The sequence below is a fragment of the Equus caballus genome, chromosome 23 (assembly GCF_041296265.1).
Source record: "Equus caballus isolate H_3958 breed thoroughbred chromosome 23, TB-T2T, whole genome shotgun sequence".
Lineage (NCBI taxonomy): Eukaryota > Metazoa > Chordata > Mammalia > Perissodactyla > Equidae > Equus > Equus caballus.
The window spans coordinates 39597013-39619007 of record NC_091706.1 but is presented as its reverse complement, the minus strand read 5'-3'; the positions used below and the strand labels follow the sequence as shown (position 1 = coordinate 39619007).

Genomic DNA, 21995 nt, shown 5'->3' with positions numbered 1-21995 from the left:
TACATAACATTCTATCCAAAAACCACAGAATACACAATCTCCTCAAATACATATGGAACATTCTCCACGATAGGTCACATATTAGGCCACAAAACAAGTCTCAATAAATTTAAGAAGATTAAAATAATACCAGGGGCCAGACACATGGCCAAGTGGTTAAGTTCACACGTTCCACACTTTGCCATCCCAGGGTTTTGCCAGCTTGGATCCTGGGCACAAATATGGCACCACTCATCAGGCCATGCAGAAGCGGTGTCACACACAGCATAACCAGAAGGACCTACAACTAAGATATACAACTATGTATATGAGGGCTTTGGGGAGAAGAAAAATAAAAAATAAAATAAATAAATAATAATACCAAGCATCTTTTCTGACCACAAGTGTATGAAACTAGAAATAGACTATAAGAAGAAAATTGGAAAAGCCACAAATATGTGATTAAGCAAAATGCTACTGAACAACTTTTAGATGAAAGGAGAAATCAAAAAATACCTGGAGACAAATGAAAATGAAAATAGGACATGCCAAAATTTATAGGATATAGCAAAAGCAGTTTTAAGAGGGAAATTTATAGCAATATGGGCCTACTGCAACAAACAAGAAAAATCTCAAATAAACAATCTAACAGTGCACCTAAAAGAACTAGAAAAAGAAGAACAAACAAACCCCAAAATCAGTAGAAGGAAGGAAATAATAAAAATCAGAGCAAAAATAAATGAAATAGAGACTTTAAAAAAAAAAACAGAAAAAAAATCAATGAAACAAAGAGCTGGTTCTTTGAAAATATAAACAAAATTGACAAACCTTTAGCTAGGCTCATGAAAAAAGAGAGACAGCTCAAATAAATAAAATCAGAAACAAAGCGGAGAAATTCCAACAGCACAGAAATACAAAGGATTATAAGAGAATACTACAAAAAGCTATGTGCCAACAAACTGGATAACCTAGAAAAAATGGATAAATTCTTAGAATCATACAACCTTTCAAAACTGAATCAAGAAATAGAGAATTTGAATACATAAACTACCAGGAAGGATATCGAAAGAGTAATCGAAAACCTCCCAAAAAACAAAAGTCCAAGACCACAAGGCTTCCCTGGTGAACTCCACCAAACATTCAAAGATTTAATACCTATCCTTCTCAAACTCTTGCAAAAACTGAAGCTTCCTAACTCATTCTGCAAAGTCAACATTACCCTGATACCAAAATCAGACAAGGACAACATAAAAAAAGAAAATTACAGGCCAATATCACCGATGAGCATACACGCAACAATCCTCAACATCATATTGGCAAATTGAACATGAGAATACATTAAAAAGATCATACACCATCAAGTGGGATTTAATCCAGAGATGCACAGATGGTTCAACATCCACAAATCAATCAACATGAAACACCACATTACTAAATGAAGAATAAAAATCACATGATCATCTCAATAGATATAGAGAAAGCATTTGACAAGATACAGTATCCACTTATGATTAAAACTCTGAATAAAATGGGTATAGAAGGAAAGTACCTCAACAAAAAAAGACCATATATGATAAACCCACAGCTAACTCAATGGTGAAAACTGAAAGCTATCCCTTTAAGAACAGGAATCAGACAAGGATGCCAACTTTCACCACTCTTACTTAATATAGCATTGAAAGTCCTAGAGTCCTAGCCAGAGCAATCAGGCAAGAAAAAGAAATAAAATGGGATCCGAATTGGAAAGGAAGAGGTAAAACTGTCCATCTGCAGATGACATGATTTTATACATAGAAAACTCTAAAGAATCCACCAAAAAACTGTAAGAAATAAAAAATGAATACAGTAAACTTGTAGGACACAAAAATCCGTTGTTTCTATACACTAACAATGAAGTAGCAGAGAAATTAAGAATACAACCCCATTTATAATTGCAACAAAAATAAAATACCTAGGAATAAATTTAACCACAGAGGTGAAAGACTTGTATGCTGAAAACTGTAAAACATTGTTGAAAGAAATCAAAGACACACAGAAATGGAAAGATACTCCATGCTCTTAGATTGGAAGAATTAACATAGTTAAAACACCATTCTTCCTAAAGCAATCTACAGATCCAATGCAATACCTATCAAAGTTCCAACATTTTTCACAGAAATAGAACAAAGAATCTTAAAATTTACATGGAAGAACAAAAGACCCCAAATAGCCAAAGCAATCCTGAGGAAAACAACAAAGCTGGAGGTATCACACTCCTTGATTTCTACATATACTACAAAGTTATAGTAATCAAAACAGCATGGTACTGGCACAAAAACAGAGACACAGATCAACGGAACAGAATTGAGATCCCAGAAATAAACCCACACATCCATGGGCAGCTAATTTTTGACAAGGGAGTCAAGAACATACAATGGAGAAAGGACAGTCTCTTCAATAAACGGTGTTGGGAAAACTGGACACACACACACAAAAGAATAAAAGGTAGACCATTATCTTCCACCATACACAAAAGTGAACTCAAAATGGATTAAAGACTTGAATTAAGACCTGAAACCATAAAACTTCTAGAAGAAAACATAGGCAGTACACTCTTTAACACTGGTCTTAGCAGCATCTTTTTGAAAACCATGTCTCAACAAGCAGGGTAAACAAAAGAAAAAATAAACAAATGAGACTACATCAAACTAAAAAGCTTCTGCACAGCAAAGGAAACCATCAACAAGATGAAGACAACCTAACAATTGGGAGAAAATATTTGCTAACCATATATCTGATAAGGGGTTAACATCCAAAATAAATGAAGAACTCATACATTTCAACAGCAAAGAAACAAACCCAATTAAAAGATGGGCAAAAGATTTGAACAGACATTTTCCAAAGAAGATATACAGATGGCCAACAGGCATATGAAAAGATGTTCAACATCCTAATTATTAGGGAAATACAGATCAAAACTATAATGAGATATCACCTCACGCCCATCAGAATGAGTATAACTAACAAGACAAAAAAGTGTTGGAGAGGATGTGGAGAAAAGGGAACACTTAAACACTCCTAGCGGGAATGCAAACTGGTGCAGCCACTATGGAAAATAGTACAGAGATTCTTCAAAAAGTTAAGAATAGAACTACCATATGATCCAGCTATTCCACTGTGGGGTAGTTATCCAAAGAACATAAAAACACAAATGTGAAAAGATATTTCCACCCCTATGCCCATTACAGCATTATTCACAGTAGCCGAGACCTGAAAACAACTCAATTGCCCATCAAAGGATGAACGGATAAAGATGTGGTATTTACACACAATGGAATACTACTCAGCTATAAAAAAAAAAAAAAAGCTGAAATCTTGCCATTTGCAACAACATGGATGGATCTTGAGGGTATTATGCTAGATGAAATAAGTCAGACAGAGACAGTCAAATACCATATGATCTCACTCATAAGTAGAAGATAAAAACCACCACCACCAAATATACAGATACAGAGATTTAGACTGGTGGTTATCAGAAGGGAAGGAGGGGGGGAAAGGGGTGACACAGCACATGCGTACAGTGATGGATGGTAATTAGTCTTTGGGTGGTGAACATAATGTAGTCTACACAGAAATCAAAATATAATGATGTACATATAACCTTATATAATGCTAAAAACCAATGTGACCTCAATAAAATAAAAAAAAAATTACTAGTCCCAATTGTTGTCCCCTGTCTAATCTTAACACAGTATTCACCACAGTTATTCTTTGACTTCCTTCATCTTTAAAAGAATTATACAGTCACTGTACACCATAATGAAATAATTTAAAGCAATGGTTCTCACTCCAGCTACAAGTTAGAATAACACAGGAAACTTTTTATAAATTCCAGTGCCTGAACTCACTCAAAATCAAGGGAATAATATGGTCTGATAGAAACTTCAAAACAAATGCTAGTGATGCTCAAAGATAAAAGGGAAAGATTAACATTCATGAAAAGAACAAGAAGTTATAATAGAAAATAATTTCAGCAGACTATATGGGATAATGATAGTCTAGAAACAGATGAAGAGAAGAGTAGTAAATTGGGAGGTGGTACTAAGGAATTCACTCAGAAAGCATCAATGATAAAGACAAAAAAATTTCAAAATGTAGTTAACAGACATAGAGAAAGAATTGTAAGCCCCAGACTACCTCTAATATGCATTCCATAAGAACAATTATTGAACACAATAATGGCTGAAAATTTTCCAAAACCAAATGAAGACATTATCAGGAGTCAGAGTAAGATAAATAAAATTACATCCACACCTAGATAATCAAAGGCAAACTGCAGAACATCATGCATAAAGAAAAACGCTGAACAGCTACCAAAGAGAAAAGAAAGATATCTATGAAAATTCAACTGACACCTTCTCACCAGCAACAAAAGATACCAGATAACAATGCAGTAATATCTTCAAATTGATGATGGAAAATAATCCAGGAAACTATTTTTCAGGAGTGAAAAAAAAGGTATTTTCAGACATTCAAAACTGAAATTCAGACAGACAAAATGGTAAACCACACACGGACTCTACTAAAAGAACTATTAAAAGATACATTTTAATCAGAATAAGAATTCAGACAGAAAGCATATACTTCAAAGTTTTTCATGTCATATTTGTTACGGTGATCTATGACCAGTGATCTTTGATATTACTACTGTAATTGTTTTGGGGTGCGACAAACCACAGCCATATAAAATGGCAAACATAATCAGTAAGTGTTGTGTGCTCTGACTGCTCCACTGACCAACTGTTCCCTTGTCTCTCTCCCTCTCCTTAGGCCTCCCTATTCCCTGAGACACAACAATATTGAAATTAGGCCAATTAATAACCCTGCAGTGGTCTCTAAATGTTCAAGTGAAAGGAAAAGTCACATGTCTCTCACTTTAAATCAAAAGCTAAAAATGATTAAGCTTAGTGAGGAAGGCATGTCAAAAGTCAAGACAGGCCAAAAGTTAGGCCTCTTGTACCAAACAATTAGTCAAATTGTGAATGCAAAGGAAAAGTTCTTGAAGGAAATTAAGTGTTACTCTAGTGCACAGTGGATAAATAATAAAGTGAAGCAGCCTTATTGCTGATATAAAGACAGTTTTACTGGTCTGGATAAAAGATTAAACCAGCCACAACATTCCCTTAAGCCAAAGGCTAACCCAGAGCAAGGCTCTAACTCTCTTCAAGTCTATGAAGGCTGAGAGAAGTGAGGAAGCTGCAGAAGAAAAGTCTGAAGCTAGCAAAGGTTGGTTCACGAGGTTTAAGGAAAGAAGCTATCTCTGTAACATAAAAGTGCAAGGTGAAGAGCAAGCGCTGACGGAGAAGCTGCAGCAAATTATTCAGAAGATCTAGCTTAGATAATTAATGAAGGTGGCTACATAAACAAGAGATTTTCCATGTACACGAAACAGCCTTATATTGGAAGAAGATGACATCTAGGATTTTTCATAGTTAGAAAGAAGTCAATGCCTGGCTTCAAAGCTTCAAAGGACAAGCTGACTCTATGTTCAGGGCTAATGCAGCTGGTGACTTTAAGCTGAAGTCAATGCTTATTTACCACTCCAAAAGTGCTTGGGCTCCTAAGAATGATCCTAAATCTACTCCACTTGTGCTCTATAAATGGAAAAACAAAGCCTGGATGGCAGCACATCTATTTACAACACGGTTCACTGAATATTTGAAGCCCACTGTTGAAACTTACTGCTCAGAAAAAAAAGATTCCTTTCAAAATATTACTACTCACTGACAACGCATCTTGTCACCCAAGAGCTCTAATAGAGATGTACAATGAGATTAATGTTGTTTTCACGCCTGCTAACACAAGATCTATTCTGCAGCCCATGGATCAAGGAGCAATTTTGACTTATCTAAGACACACATTTCTTAAGGCTATAGCTGCCATAGTGATTCCTCTGATGGATCTGGGGAAAGTAAATTAGAAACCCTTTGGAAAGAATTCACCATTCTAGATTTCATTAAGAACATTCATGATTCATGGGAAGAGGTCAACATATTAACATTAACAGCAGTTTGGAAGAAGTTAATTCTAACTCTCATGGATGACTTTGAGGGCTTCAAGACTTCAGTAGAGGAGGTAACTGCAAATGTGATAGAAGTAGCAGGAGAACTAGAATTAGAAGTGGAGCCTGAAAATGTAACTAAATTGCTGCAATCTCACAACAAACTTTAACAGACGAGGAGTTGCTTCTTATGAATGAGCAAAGAAAGTTGTTTCTTGAGATGGAATCTACTCCAGCTTATGCATGCTCTGAAGATGACTGAAATCACAACAATGGATTTAGAATATTACATAAACTTAGTTGATAAAGCAGTGGCAGGGTTTGAGAGCAATGACTCCAATTTTGAAAGAAGTTCTAGGGGCCAGCCCAGTGGTGTGGTGGCTAAGTTCGTGCGCTCTGCTTCAGCAGCCCAGGATTCACAGATCCAGATCCCAGACACAGACCTACACACTCCTCATCAAGCCACACTGTGGCAGCATCCCACATGCAGAATAGAGGAAGACTGCCATAGATGTTAGCTCAGGGCCAATCGTCCTCCCAAAAAAAAAAAAGAAGGAAAGAAAGAAGCTCCACCTTGGGTAAAATGCTATCAAACAGCATTGCATGCTATGCAGAAATTGTTCATGAAATGAAGAGTCAGTCAATGCAGAAAACTACATTGTTGTCTTATTTTAAGAAAGTGCCACAGCCACCTCAACCTTCAGCAACCACCACCCTGATAAATCAGCAGCCTTCAACATCAAAGCAAGACCCTCACCAAAAAGAGTACAGCTGGTTGAAGGCTCTGACGATGGTTAGCATTTTTTAGCAATAAAGTTTTTTATTTTTGAGGAAGATTAGCCCTGAGCTAACATCTGCCAGTAATCCTCCTCTTTTTGCTGAGGAAGACTGGCCCTGAGCTAACATCCATGCTCAACTTCCTCTCCTTTATATGTGGGACACCTACCACAGCATGGCTTAACAAACGGTGCGTAGGCCAGCACCTGGGATCCAAATCAGTGAAGCCCAGGCAGCTGAAGTGGTACGTGCGAACTTAACCACTGCACCACCAGGCGGGCTTCTAGTATTTTTTAATTAAGGTATATACATTGTTTTTGAGACACAATGCTACTGCACACTTAGACTACAGTATAGCATAAATGTAACTTTTATATGCACTGGGAAACCAGAAAATTCATGTGACTTGCTTTATTGTAATATTCACTTTATTGCAGTGGTCTGGAAGTGAACTATCAATGTCTCTGAGGTACGCCTGAATATATGATAAACTTTTTAAGGTAATCACTAAAGAAAAGATTCATAATCTAGAAGAAGGCAGGAAGGGAGAAAAAAGTAACAAATAGCACAATGTTTGCAATAGCATTATTCGTAGTAATAATAAAAAAACAGAAATAACCTAAATGATCATCAGTAGAAAAACATGGTATGTAAATTGTGGAATCTTCATACAATGGGAATATTATACATCAATTTAAATGAATAAACTAGAGCTATATATATCAACACACGGATAAATAATGTCATGAAGAATGTTAAGTGGAGATTAAAAAGGAAGTTGTAGAATGATATCTATGCATCACACCATTTATTTAAGGTTTAAACCCTAATTTAATACTATCATGTTATTTACTGATACATATATGTAGTAAAAGTTTAAAATATGCATGAAAATGATACTAACTTGAGGCTAGTGGTTACGTCTAGTGAAGTAAGTAGAGGAGACACAGGAATAGAAATAGGTAGACAGGCTTCAGCTCTATCTATGTTTATTTCTTAAAAAAGTAAGATCTAAAGCAAAAAGTGGCCAAAAAATTGTTAAAACTAGATGGTAAGAACAGGCAAATGAATTGTTTTATTTTTACTAATTTCCAATATGTTCAGAATATTTCCCAAAAAACATTTTTTAATACTAAAATGAAAAGAAAAAAGGAAGAACGTATGAGTTTGCCTATAGAAAATAAAATTGCACAGAAATTTAACCAATTCTCCTGTTAAAGTATTTAAAGCTATCTTTTGCTATTGATGTTGAAAACAATCTGAAAGTTATTTAAATTAGTACAAATTTAAGTTCATACTTATTTTAAAAATACTACCATGCCAAAAGAATCCTATTTTTGACATTCCTCTGAAATAATTATTTAAAGATTATAACGCATCAGATAATAAGTAAAATTAAGTATTTATGGATAAACAAGCAAAGAACAAGGAATACATAAGCATGGAGATGAAACATAATTCTCTAGACACTGAAGCATTTTCTGTTTTGGATGGATGGAGTTCAGTTCCTCATTAACCCATCATAAATCAGATAGACTTGTACTGTAATTCATTATTTTCTTCTCCAGGTCATTCCCCAAGGCCTAAAATCCTCCCTTAACGAGTCTTTCCATGTTAAATCTTTGTAAAACCAACATATCTAATTATATAGAGTAGTACTCATCCATTACAAAAGCTTAAAAAATATTATTCTAAGTTCAGTTTTTCAAAATATTAAGTTATAAAATCCAGACTCAACTTTAATTATATTTTCTCTGATCTCGTCAATTATCCAAAGATCTGATAATTCGCCCTTAAGTTAACTTCTCCTTAAGGGGTTCCAATTCTCAAATGATTCACCCTATCCTATGGACTGCTATTATGAAGTTACAAACTTCTCAGGGTATGGAAATCTGATACAGATAAAACTATACCGTGAATTGTTAACAATTAAAGGCCAAAAATAGATTAATAAGAGCAAACTCATAAGTTAGCAAATCCTCATTTATTAAATACAAAAAATAACACCTCATGATAAAGAGAAAAAAAGTAAAATGAAAACAGAAAAACCAAAGTTAACTCCAAATTTAAAAATAAAAATAAAGAGGGAAATTGCATAGAAGGAATTAAATTGAATAACTGGGGCAAAGACCTGCTTAAGTCCCTAAACTGTTAACTTACTCATTTTTTTCCAAACATTTGAATACCTCACATATGCTAAACATTATGCAGGACCTGAAAATACAGAAAGTAATAGAAATACCCTGACCAAAACTCACAGTATAGTTTTAACAATAGCCACAGTCCGAACAAAAGAGTCTGGAAATAGGCTCAACTATACACACAATTTAGAACACCAGCATTTCACAGCAGCAGATAAAAGATGGATTATTCAACAAACAGCACTGGAACAACCAGACAACCTTCTGAAGGAAAAAAGCTGGATCCCATCTTAGACCTGACAAATAAAAATGGCAAGCAATAGGATATATTGGAATATATGAGGAAGCCATTTGGTATAAACCTAATTGGGCCTGACTTTGTTTTTTCCAAAAGGGCCTGACTGTGGCTATTGAGCACGCATTGCATACCTGCTTAGTCATTTCCTATGGCCAGAACAAAGGCCCTTGAGATAAAGGTGCAACTTCCCCCCACATTAGCATTTCCTTAGGGATAAGCATTTTTCCTTCAGCTAGGAACTGATTGCTGCACTCACCTTTGACCACCCAGCTCACCTGTGACCACTCAGCTGGAGACAACAGACTGCCACCCTGCTGTGTTCACTGAGACAGAAGACCCACCTGCTGTGTCCATCAATCGCTGCAATGACAGAGCAGTCTCGCGACTATCGTAAAAGGGACATTTCAATCCTATGTGAAACATCCTTTCTGGGGGTATATAACCAGTCTGTGCACCCCACTTCTTTGGTGCCCTTTCTTCCTTCGGGAAGAAAGGCCCCGGGTTATAATCCTCAGATTTAAGCTCAGAATAAACTCACCAAAATTTTCATTTATAGATTGGTTATGGATTATTTTCATCGACAGACCTTGCACCAATACAAATTCCTGATGAACCAAGAAAACACGAGAGTTTCAAAAACATAATTTCAGGGTTGAGAAGGGATCTAACTAAGTATGATCTAAAAAAAAAAAAGAAAGCAATAAAAGGGATGACTGACAAAAAGAACAGCATAAAAACCAAAAATGTATGCATGACCAAAAAAATCACACTATGAACAGAGTCAAAAAAAAAACTACCTGGGGAAAATATTTACAATTCATTTCACAAACACATAGCTATTTTGCTTAGTATAGAAAAAGCTCCCACAAACCAAAGTAAAAGGCCAACAATCCAATAGAAAATAGGCCAGGATATGAGAGAACAGTTCCCAGAAAAGAAGAATTTAAAAGAAATTAAAATTATAATGAGATTCTATTTTTCATGTCTCAAATTGGAAAAGGTGAAACTACCTGAAAACAGGTGCAGAAAAGTCTAAACTGTCATTTCTATGGAGTTCTTGGCAGTATTTTTTGAAATTAGTAACACATCACTTTTCAATAAGCAATTTCTCTTCTATTTAATCTATAGTTATGGTCACATACATGCAAACTGGTATATATACAATGATATTTACTACTTATTGAATTCTGAAACATTTAAATGTCTCACTTGTTCAAAAAGCAGATAAATTTAAGAGAGAATAAAAACAGACAAATATAGACAACTCTTCCAAAGAGTTTTGTGCCACAGTGTAGTGGGAAACAGGGCAGTAGCTTGAAGAGAATCTGGAGTCAAGTAACGGTATAAATTTGGAATTGACAAACTACAGCTCACAGATCAAATTCAGGCAGTTACTTGTTTTTGCAAATAAAGGTTTACAAAAGTGCCTGTTCTACAAATAAAGCTTTACATGCTCATTCATTTGTGCATTGTCTATGGTAGCTTTTGCACCATTAAGACAGAGTTGAATAGTTGCAATAGAGACAATCTCGCCTGCAAAGCCTAAAATATTTACTATCTAGTCCTTTAAAGAAACATTTTGCCAACTGTTGGTTTAAATCAGTGATTCTCACAGTCTGGTCCCCAAACCAACATCATCAGCATCACCCAGGAACTTGCTAGAAATGCAAATTCTCAGGTCCCACTCATACTGAATCAGAAATTCTGAGGGTGGGGCCCAGCAAGAACTACTGGGCTAGGGAACAGTTCTAGTAAAGCCAGGAACAGATGAGGACCTATCTGAGGTTTCTGTTCACAAGTTTACAGGGCCTTGAGCAGACTTAATAGAACCTAACAGGTCCAAAGGAGGCTGTCAGTGAGGGCTTAAAGGACAGTGAGGAAAATGCTGCTGAAAGCTGAATGAAAGAGACCTTGTTATATAGTAGTGGAAAGTTCGGCAAAACTATGTCCTACCGTAACACAAAAAATAAAATATATACTTAACGAATTAAGGAGATTCTAGGTAGAATGTTGAAGAAGCAGCTGGCTTCTTCTAGCTGCCTTCCTAATTGCAAGAGCAGAGAGATGAACTAAAGAATGAGCTATTTACTTTTGCGTAGAATTTCAAAGAAATGTAAATGGCTCAGGACAGTCTTTTCAGCCAGCAAAGTGTTCTTAAAGTAAGAAAGGGCCTCAGGGCAAAGATCAAATCTAGAGTGGGACTGTAAGAGCCATTGTTAAGACCTGAGAAAGATCTAAATCAGTACCTCATAGACCCTTTCAGACAAAAGATTATCTAAGGATCTTAAGGGTGTTGTTCCACAGCAGCCACACAGGAACCTAAAGTAGGAAAAAGTTCCTCTCAGAAGAAATTCTTGAATATGGCTTTTGTCTGATGGAGTAGATGATGAACTGATACACAAGAAGTCCACGAAGTTTTTAAAGGAGTGATATTAGCTTAGAATGAAAGAGAGTAACTGTATAAAATAAAAGGAGGCCTTTGGACCATGAACTACTATAGGCAGAAAGCAAGCTCAGAAGGTTACTCAGTTGCAAACACAGATCAGTTCTTCTGGGAAAAAAACAAATGATTCAGAAGGTGAAGCCAAACATCAAAAGAAAAAGCCATGGCCCACTAAGAACAACCTCTGGGGAGTAGGACTGAGCCCTAATTAAGGAGCTGCCAACATGCACCCAGCCAGGTTTCAGAACTGCTATAGACTGCCCTGTAATTCCCTTGTCCTTTTTGAACAGGAATGTCCACTGCAGTTAATATGTGCCTTTCTAATCTTGTATGTTAATTATGTGGGAGTGTATTACTTGTCTCTTCACAGGTCTTCAGTTAAAGAGGAACCATTCTCAAGAAACCATACCCAAGGAAACTTATCTGCATCTGGACCTGATTTAGATGATGACATACTGGATTCTGAGTTGATGTCATGATGGGATGTGACTTAGAGGTCTCTGGGAAGGGGGTCAGTATAATTTGCATGTATTTTGTATGTGGGAGCAATATAAAACAATATCTCCCATTCCACATTTTTCCACAATGTGACCTTGCCACTCCCCAATTAATAAGTAAAGTCTAATTCCACCCCCTCCCTGCTGCCATGTTCACTGAAACACTTGCTTTTAAAAACCCTGACTCACCATGTAAGAAAGCCAACTACCCTGAGGCCCCCATATTGTAAGAAGTCCAGGCCACATGTTCATGCTCCAGTTAACAGCTCTCAGTCAATAGCCAGCACCAACAACCAGTCATGTGAGTGAAAACACCTTCAGGTGATTCCAGACCCCCACCTTCAAGTTACCCCCAGCCATCAAGTCTTCCCAACTGAGGTCCTAGACATTGTGGAATAGAAACAAGCCAAGGCTGATGCGCCCTATTTTAATTACTGACCCATACTATCTGTGAGTCTAATAAATGAGTTGTTTTACATCACCAAGTTTTGGGGTAGTTTTGTCACACAGCAATAGCAACCAGAATATATACTGATGGAAATGATCCAGTAGAGGGAAAAATTGAGAAGGCAAGAAAAGGAGGGAGAAATACAGTGGCAAAGTCCTTGAAGGCTAAAGGGGATGGGTTCCTCTATACAAGTAGATGGAGAAGCCTTAGATGGGACATTGAGCAGTTCATTCATTGTAAGGGGAAACGGGCAGCATGTAGGTACAGGTACAGAATGGGCAGGGGGTGGAGGGAGGCAGGCGGCGCACGGAGGTGTCTATTAATGACAGACTAAGTTATTTAGAAAGACAGCGGTAAGCACCAGAAGACACTTAAATGATTTGAAAGCAGTTTCCTGGAGAACAGGAATCAGGACGGGGGAAGGGCAAGGGGTTGCTGTTTTTTGTTATAAACATTGGTAAGCCATTTATGTCTTAAATTTTATACACATTTTACCACATGATTCCACCTTTTTAAAGTAAACAAAGGTTTTAAGAAAAGATTTAGTCTGCTCCTTCATTTTCCAAATGAGGAAAAAATAAGGTTCAAGGATTATGTGACTTGCTCAAAATTACACACCATGCTGACAGCAGTAAGTCCCTGATCTCCTGATTTCTAAAACAGGGCACTTCCTCACATCTCATTGCCTTTTAGGTTACAAAAATACTACCTAGCAGCATTATATTTCATGGTCAGAATTTATTAAACTAAAATCATTTAGTAAGCAATAACGAATGCCCTACTCCCAAGGACTGATACCAGAGAGCTGACAGAAAGATGTCCTTGGGAAGATCAAAATAACCATCTGAGCAAAACACACAGCCCATAGACTATCTCAATCTAGTTCACCTCTGGTAGCTATACTGTACAGGCTTCAAAAACAGTTAATGCTTCCTTTTGCCCTTTCCAATTCTCCTAACATAAACATTCTTAATCAGGCTACCTTCACTTTTCCAAATTATCTACCAAGAATTTCTCTTTCCTTCTAGAAATTAATACTTTACATTTTATTCAGATCTTACCAGCACAAAAGCACCCAGAGGCCACTTGTCTAATCTGCCAGACCCCTGAATATCTAATGCTAAACACTGAATGTCTAATCCTTCAAATAACACAAGGCTAATGCCTATAAGGAATAACAGTATCTGTGTAGTGTGATATGAGAGGACAGAGATGAATGACAAAAGCTTTGTCATAAAATACCTCCTAGTCTTTGTTATGCCTAAAATTCTCATCATTAGTCCTAACATTGGAGAGCTTTGGATAGAAGTCTCCATTGATCACCTAAAAGTCAAATCCAAAGGTCGTTTGTCATACTAGAGAGAACAAAATATTAACAGTAGTTATTTCTGCAAGTAATTTTTTTTTCTCCTGCTTTTCTAGATTTCATGTTAGGAAAAACACTAGTACACATTTTTAAGGCCTTTTTCAGTTCTGATTCTTCTCATTTCTTGGCAGTGATCAATAATGATGAATTTGATAATCACTCTCACCTTCTTAATAATCACTCTCACCTTCTTAACCTACCCACCCACTTGCCTCTCATACTAACTGCTCCTTCTTTGTCTCCTTCGCTAATTCCTCTTCTTTCACTAATTATGTGCAATTCCCAAGGCTCAACCACAGGTTCACGCTATTCTCTCTGAGCACCACAATTCCAGCCTGAAATTTCTCTACCAAGTTCTAGTTAAATGTCCCACTGTATATCTATTTAACCTTGCCTATCCCACTGTCACCTCAACCTCAACATATCCAATATACAAGCCCAGCTGCCTGTATCCCCTCAACCAGCTTCCAATACTGTCATACTTATTTCTGTCAGTACTGCCATTAATAAAATTTTAGGGTTTTTTGGTCACTAACTAGGTGAGTAACTTTGGAAATATTTTTGAATCTCTCTGGGTCTCAGATTCCTAATGCACAAAATGTACAGACTGGCCCAAATGTTCTCAGATGTCTTGGAGTTCCAACACTCTTTGATTTCCTCTGTCACTGAGGATCAAAACTTGAAAGCCATTTCTGATTACTCCTCTTCCTCCCCCTACCAAATCCTCCTTTCTCACCGAGTCCATAGCAAAGCCTTATGTGATCTCTCTCCAGTCCTATGTCCACTAAATCCAAATCCTTATTACTTTAGGCCTAGATTATTTTCCTAGCTCTATCACCTCTCTTTCCAATTCATACTATACCTAGCACTGGTGCTACTTTCCTAAAATACTTCTTTCAGCAAGTTTTTTGTCAGTCCAAACCTTTTAAAGCTCCTCTGTTACCTGTGGTGCAAAGTACATTCTTCTCACCCTAGTACTTCAATCTATATCTAATTCCAATCCACATTTTCAACCTGATTTCTTACTACTCTTCCACACAAACCTTCATTTCAGTCAAGTTGTGCCTGTGTACTGTTCTCTGAATGTGTCATGCATATTTTGACTTTGTTTACCTCCTACACAAGTTCTTACCTCTTATGCAAAATCAAATCCTGCCCAGTTTTGATTCTAAAGCCTCTCGGGAGCCCTTATCTGCGCACTTCAGCTCTAAATGGTCTCAAATACATAAAACTTTTACTATTTATCTTATTTCCCCAAGTACATTTTAAGTTCTCAGAGAAAGGAATCTATTTTATATTTTTCTGCATCTCTTTTGGACATAGTAAAATACCTTTTACATTGTAGGTATTAATAAATATTTGTTTGGTGACTGACTAAAGTTCCTTTTTAATACACAGCATTTACTGAATGCTCCCCATGTGCTCAGCACCGTGTGTGTGTGTGTGTGTGTGTGTGTGTGTTTGTGTGTGTTTTTAATCTAGGTATTGTTCCACAAAGCATATCCAATCAACTTGAAAAGAAGGCTAACACTGGGAAAATAACTATCAAACAACCAAAGCAGGGTAAATAATTAAACTAGGTGAAGCTATTCAAGACTAAAAGAACTACAGAAATATAAAGAGGAAAAAAGCAATATTTAGTGAGAAACAGTTTCACCAGGAGTATAGTAGTACAGTCATGCATCGCTTAACAATGGGGATGTGTTCTGAGAAATACATACTTAGGCAATTTCATCGTTGTGCAAATATCACAGAGCATACTAAAGGGGAATAAAATTTGCCCTCCCCCCTAAAATTTGTCTCTTTAACGTGAGGATTATTTTAGGCTGATTATTTTTAAGAAACAAAAGACTCAAAAAGTTTTTCTTGTTACTGCCCCCTTAACTGCCTAAAAGAATTCAGATTTAAAAAATCTGTCTCAGGAAGCGAGCTATCACCTTAGCATAAGACAAACTAGGTGGTAGGGAGGAACCCAGAAAAGCCTGTTTATTGGGCTCCCCTCCGCGTGGCCAGAGACATTTGTTTTCCAAATGTTTACTCCTTCTCACCTACCTGAGAGTTGCCTTCCTTCTCTTTGAAGTCCCTCACTCTCCCTACCCTCAACATCTTCTTATGTCATTAGCTGAGGCTGTTATTTTAGGTGAGCACTTCAGCCATTTTGGTGAATTACTCAAATTTTCCTGGGTTTCTCCCATGTATACATGTTATTAAACTTTTATTTTTCTCTTATTAATCTGTCTCATGTCAATTTAATTCTTAGATCAGTCAGAAGAACCTAGAAGGGTAAAGGAGAATTTCTTCCTCCCCTACAGTATTTACACAAACCTAGATGGTACAGCCTACCACACGCCTAGGCTATATGGTACTAATCTTATAGGACCACAGTTGTATATGCAGTCCCTTGTTGACTGAAACATTGTTGTGCAGTACATGATTATACTAAAGCAGTAATAATCACAGTGACAACAAATAATTACAATAATAACAGCTAACACTTAAGAATGCTTAATGTCCCAGGGTGCTGGTCTGGAGGGCTTTTCAGGTATTAACTCCCTTAACTCTCACTACAACTCTATGGAAAAAGTACTACAATTCTCATTTTTCAGATGAGACTGAGGCCCTGCTCAGTTAGTCCACAATTACTGAGTAGTGCAACAGGGTATAGAATTGGGCTTGGTGGAAGGAAGGAAGGAAAGCATGAGTGAAAGTTAAAAGATAGAATAAGCATAGCTGTTATTAGAAAGTATGGGAAGCAGCTTGCAAGACTACAGAAGAGAATGCTTGTTGAGGGTCCTTAGACAAAAGAGTGAATAAATGAGGTAAGGATTGATGATAGCGTATCTTGAAAGCCAGGAAAAGGAAGTTAACTTTAGTAGGTAGAAAAATGGGAAGCCACTGAAAATTTGGGGGCAAGAGAATGCCACAATAAGGAGTATTAGAGTAACATTTCTATTGAGGATAAAGAGAAGGAAGGATGCTGGATTGTGAGAGGTTGACATGACTTTCAATATTCTAGGCTGAGGAAATGAGTCCAGGTATTCAGGTGACAAAGTGGGGTAAGCAGAGATACGAGAGACAAAACAAATATGGATAGGACATCTTGAATGGATTAATATAAGAGGTAAATGAAAGAGGTAGTTTAAAGACGATGCCTAATTTAAAGCCTATATGACCAGGAGAGAAGGAAATTACAAAGGGGTATAAAAATGATGATTTTCATTTGGAGCATGTTGAGTTTAAGGAGATGCTCAAAAATACTAGTAAAAGACCAGTACTGAGAAAACCAGGAAGTGACCAGAATGACAAATAAGCAACAGGATTAGTTTTAAAATGAAAGAACTAGGGAGAAGCTACAAAGATCTTAAATAGGAGAGGAAATATATTAAGCCATGATCAGCTGGTTTGTATCAATAATTTTAACAATAATTTTGGTGGGGAGGATGATCCATTAGTGACCAACATTTAAAAATGCAGTTTTTCCATTAAAAAAATTTTTATCAGAAAAACCAACCAAAAGCTAAGGCAGAGGTTCCCAAACTTTCTCCATTTAGGGAGTCCTTAGTCTTAGTAATTTTTTCATGGCATCCCGAGGCCAAAAGAAATACTTAAGTAGGTGGGCTCAAACCACTTAAATGTTAATGTCCTTACAACTTAGTGCCTGTTGGGCACTGTACAACTTCTCAAACCTTGGAATCAATTGGACATCACTTTCTCATTTCCTATATCATGTTGATTTTCATGCAGTAGTTACTTTTTATCAAAACAACCTCTAAAAATACAGCTTTGCAAAGACATGACATTGTAGAAAGGAATGTGTCAATCTAATGTTGAAACTGTGAACTACCTCAAAATAACAGTTCAATCCTCAGTTCACTGGTGCTCTGGGGCACCTCAGCACACAGTTTGGGAAACTGGGAGCAAAGGGAAGGGTCCTAAAAAGGGGGGGGAGGGAAACGTAACTGGGGAGGAGCAAAAGAATGTCCTTATTGGCACAGTTAACCACAAGAGGGCAGCACAATAGTTGGTAGGGCAGCACAAGGGGAGGGGGAGTGTTAAGGAGAGAGAGATAAGTCAAACCTTTCCATAAAAAGGCTACAAGACCCCTTAACCAGTTCAAGGCCTAAAAGTCCTTTTTCCCCTTACACTAAAAAGGAGGAAACACTGGTCACTGGCAGATCACCTTATGCAGAGTCATTCTGCCCCCTTTGAATCTCCTATGCCTGCCCAGCCATGATAGTAGCCAAGACTAAAGTAGGCAAACAATGTACTGCTTTGCATGTACAATCTTATTCAACCCTCACAAGAATCTTATAAGAAAAGGGAGGCTCAAAGAGATTTTAAATAATACAACTATTAAGTGGTAGGAACACCAGGATTCAAACCCAGATCTAACTCCAAAGCCAATGCTCTTTCCTATTCTGCCTCAAAAGCATCTCATCTTTCAGCAATAGCCAGGTGAAGTAGAGAAAAGATAATCGTGTTGCCTTCCTATACATAAGACACCTGTCTCAAATCACCAGGAAAAACCAGTAAATGAAATAAGCTTTTCCTTAACCGGTCCCTAAAACAAGCTATAACCTCCAAACACAGGACATTCTGTTAGAGGAAAATAAAAAGCATTGTGTGCTTATCTAGTCAGCAAGTACTGCAGCTTTCCTGTACAGGTAAATACACGTACTACTAAGGCAAGTGTTGAACACATCCAGTTTACAGATATGTTACACACTAACAGATATGTGCACACACAAGCAAGCAACTCTCACATTTGAAGTGGTAAAAGGTGAAGTGGGTGGGGAAAGGGAGGCCAAAGGTTGGTTATTCATCTTCACATCTGCTGGGTGTTATATCAGAATATTTGCAGTAGCCCAACAACTCACTTGTACAAACCTATTATGAAACCAAAAGCAATCGTCATCTCTTTTATTCCCACTTCTGGTTTCCTTTTCCACATTTCTCCTCCCCTCTATGACATACTCAGCCGCTTCTACCTTTTCATTCAAAGAAAAGGAGTTTCTCTTGACAGATTAATAACCACCGGAAAGAAAACTGGGTGAATTCAACTGACACAGCAAACTTAGGCAGATAAAACTATCCGGGAAGCATTCATTGTGGGAGCAGAAACCCCAGCAAGAACAGCTAAGGTTAGGCTGCTCAACAGGTATTTCTCATTACTTGAACATGTTCCTCTTTGGAAGATTAAGAATCTCCGGCTGCTTGAGAAGAAAGGGTAACCGACAGCGTTTCCTCTGCAAAGCCATAACAATCAGCAGAGAAGGCAATGATGAATGTTTCTTAAAGGGTCTAAGAGCAACAACAAATTAAACACCTCCAAATACCCTCCCAGACCAACATTAAAAGTTCAGCACTGCCATTTTCAAAAGAGAATGAGCCCTGCCTGTCGACACACGCTTCCAACCTTCCTACGCACACACTCACAGCTAGACACCCTCTCCTCTACTGCAGCGATAAAGGACAGCAGCCAGGAACGCATACCCACCGCCGCGGGAAGGGGAGGAAGGGCCTCTGTTACTGCGGGAGAGAAACAGTTCACATCTTGTTCCCTTGCCTGCTTCTGAAACCTAAAAAAAAGAAGTAGCAGTTAGGGCCGCAGAAATCCAGGGGAAATGGATGCTCTTTTCTAGGCTGTTGAGATGTCTACACTATTTTAAAGAGGGATAAGGAAAGGGGGTGGCGGAATATCAGGGACACATGGATGCAAATATCAACAGCAAGACACTCCGTTGTCGGTTTCCTCTTAAAGAGGAAGATGGTCTTGCTGAGAAGTTTACTACCACTAGCTGGGGGAAAGCGGGGGTCAGGAGGTGGGAGGGAGGAGGAGAAACAACTGCTGCCCCCCACTCAGAGGCCAGGCAGCAACAACACTCACTCGCTGCGCGGATCGGGCGACGAGGACGCGCCCCCAAGCCCGCAGGGGCTGCTCCTACTCAGCGCCTCCGGCCCGCCAAGATCTGCGACGCCCCCCGAGCGGACACGGTTCCGAGCGTCCGCCAGCCTGGGCCCTCCGGGGCCCTCCCGCGCGGGTTCGGCTCCCACTCACATCCCTCGGCGGCGAGGACCAGGCCTCTCTCGCTGTGCGGAGGCAGCAGCTCTCCGCCTCGACGCGCGCCGCAAGACCGGGCCCAGGCGCCGAGCGGCGGCGGCGACGCGAACTCCCGAGCGAGCCGGGCGCCAGCCCAGCCGGTCAGCGCCCAGGGAGGCCGTTAGCGGCAGCCCCTGCTGCCCCCTTCTGTTCCTCTTCCTCTTAGCCCACACCACTCCCACTTCGGGCAGCCGGGAAGCCCGTCACAGTCGTCGTCTCCACCCTCTCCCTAGCCACAGTGTCTTCTCGGCGCCGCAGGCGGCACTGGGTCAGACGCCCTGTTTGTGTCCCTGCCTCCCAGTTGGCCTCCTGTCGGGCGGCCGGCTCACTGCTGACTGAGGCCGCCTCCGAGCAGGGCGGGGGCGGGGCGAGAGCTGGCGCGCGTCCCCCGACTGAGCGTGCGCGCGTGCGCCGCTCCGCCCCGCGGTGGTCCTCCGGGCGCGCGCCGCGGGGCTGACGGGGGCGTGCCACGCAGGACCGTGGCCTCTCGGGAAGCCTGTGGTCGCGCGCGGAGATTTGTCGGGCAGCCCCTGGGCGTGAGTGGGTGGGGAAGATGAGGTGGCGCGGGCTAGCTGGGCCCTCGGTCCTGTCGGGAGCTCGGGGCCCGCTGTGGGCCCGCTGTGGGCCCGGCCCTCCCCAGATGGGGCTGTGAGTGGCCGCCGCTCGCCGTGGAGGCGGCTGGGAATGAGTCGGCCCGGCCAGGAAGGCGCCCCCTGCGCGCGGCCCGGCACCGCGCCGAGGCTTTCCCCTGCCGCCTACTGTCGTCTCTTTGCTGCTTTCGCTTCCACGTTCCGGGTGCGGCAAACCTGTCTTTCCCCAGTCCAGGCCCCTAGGCCGAGGAGAAGTTGCGCCAAGAGTTGGAGCAACGCCCTTACACGCGCCGCTCCGTGCCAGTGCAATCCCGAGCGCCTGACTCCAATCCGTCACCTCTGCTGGAAAGGGGTGAGAGGGATGAGGCTCCCAGCTGCCTGCAGATTGGCAACAAGGCCCGGTGAATGAGAAACAACTCCCCAAAGAGTCTCATTCGTTCATTCAGCAAGCGTTTACAGAGCACCTACTAGATGCCAGGCTGTAGGACCCCAAGGATGCTATGTGAACTCAACTCGCCTATTCGTCCTACTGAAGCTTGTATTTTGATAAAGCAGTGAAAATGCCTTGAATGTATAATGTGCCAGTGTATAATTGCCTCTAAGAAAAATAATACAAAGTAAAGGAGTAGAAAGTGAGAAGGCGGTGTGCTATTTTAGTCCGGGTTGCCAGGAAAGACCTCCCAGAGTAACCTACATTTGAGCAGAGATCTGAAGGATGAGAATGAGCCAGTCCTGTGACTATCTGGGAAAAGAGTTTCAAGCAGAGGGACTAGCAAAGGTAAAGACCCTGAGAAGGCAATGTGCTTGGCAAGTTCAAGGACCAGGAAAGAGGTCACTGTGCCTGGAGGACAGTGAAGGAAGGGGGAGTGGTAAGAGGTGAGGCCAAAGGAGTAGCCTGTGACCCGCTTCTGAAGACCTTTTTCACTTATTTTTAGTCCTCTTTCTGTCAATTTGAAAAAACATGCAGTTATAGCCCCTGTTTCTCCATACACGAATGATGCTGCGATTCAGGTCTAGCTTGTATTTAATGGTTTATTTAAATAAACCTCACCAAAGCAACCCCTCCATTTCTTCTTACATAAGACCCATTGCAAAACGTCTTTGAGCAAATGATAGCAGAATAGGAAGTGACTTGAATTAACACTGACTTCTTTAAAGTAAATAACTAGAGCCCTCTTTTCTCATAAGAGGCAGGGATTTACAGGGAAATTGGATTTCTATGGCTGCTATCTTACAGGCAAAATATACTGGAGAGTCCTTCTTTTAATTTCTAAAAAGAAATTAGAGATAGGAATTGTGACTCAATGGCAAATCTA

General features: G+C 39.6%; 1 protein-coding gene across 6 annotated transcripts in view; it reads right to left on the bottom strand.

Annotated features, from left to right (window-relative positions):
- The window catches only part of JAK2 (Janus kinase 2), a 136293-nt gene extending 115293 nt beyond the window's left edge, over positions 1 to 21000 (bottom strand). Inside the window, exons 1-2 of one of the 6 annotated variants that reach the window (XM_001492663.7) lie at positions 19877 to 21000; positions 19487 to 19568 (exon numbers count right to left, since the gene is read on the bottom strand). The gene's annotated coding sequence lies outside the window, so the exon portion shown is untranslated. Of the gene's footprint in view, positions 1 to 19482; positions 19569 to 19876 lie in introns of all 6 variants that reach the window. The other 5 variants (XM_023627314.2, XM_070248281.1, XM_070248283.1 and 2 more) reach the window with 5 other exon arrangements.
- Between the last annotated feature and the right edge of the window lie 995 nt (positions 21001 to 21995).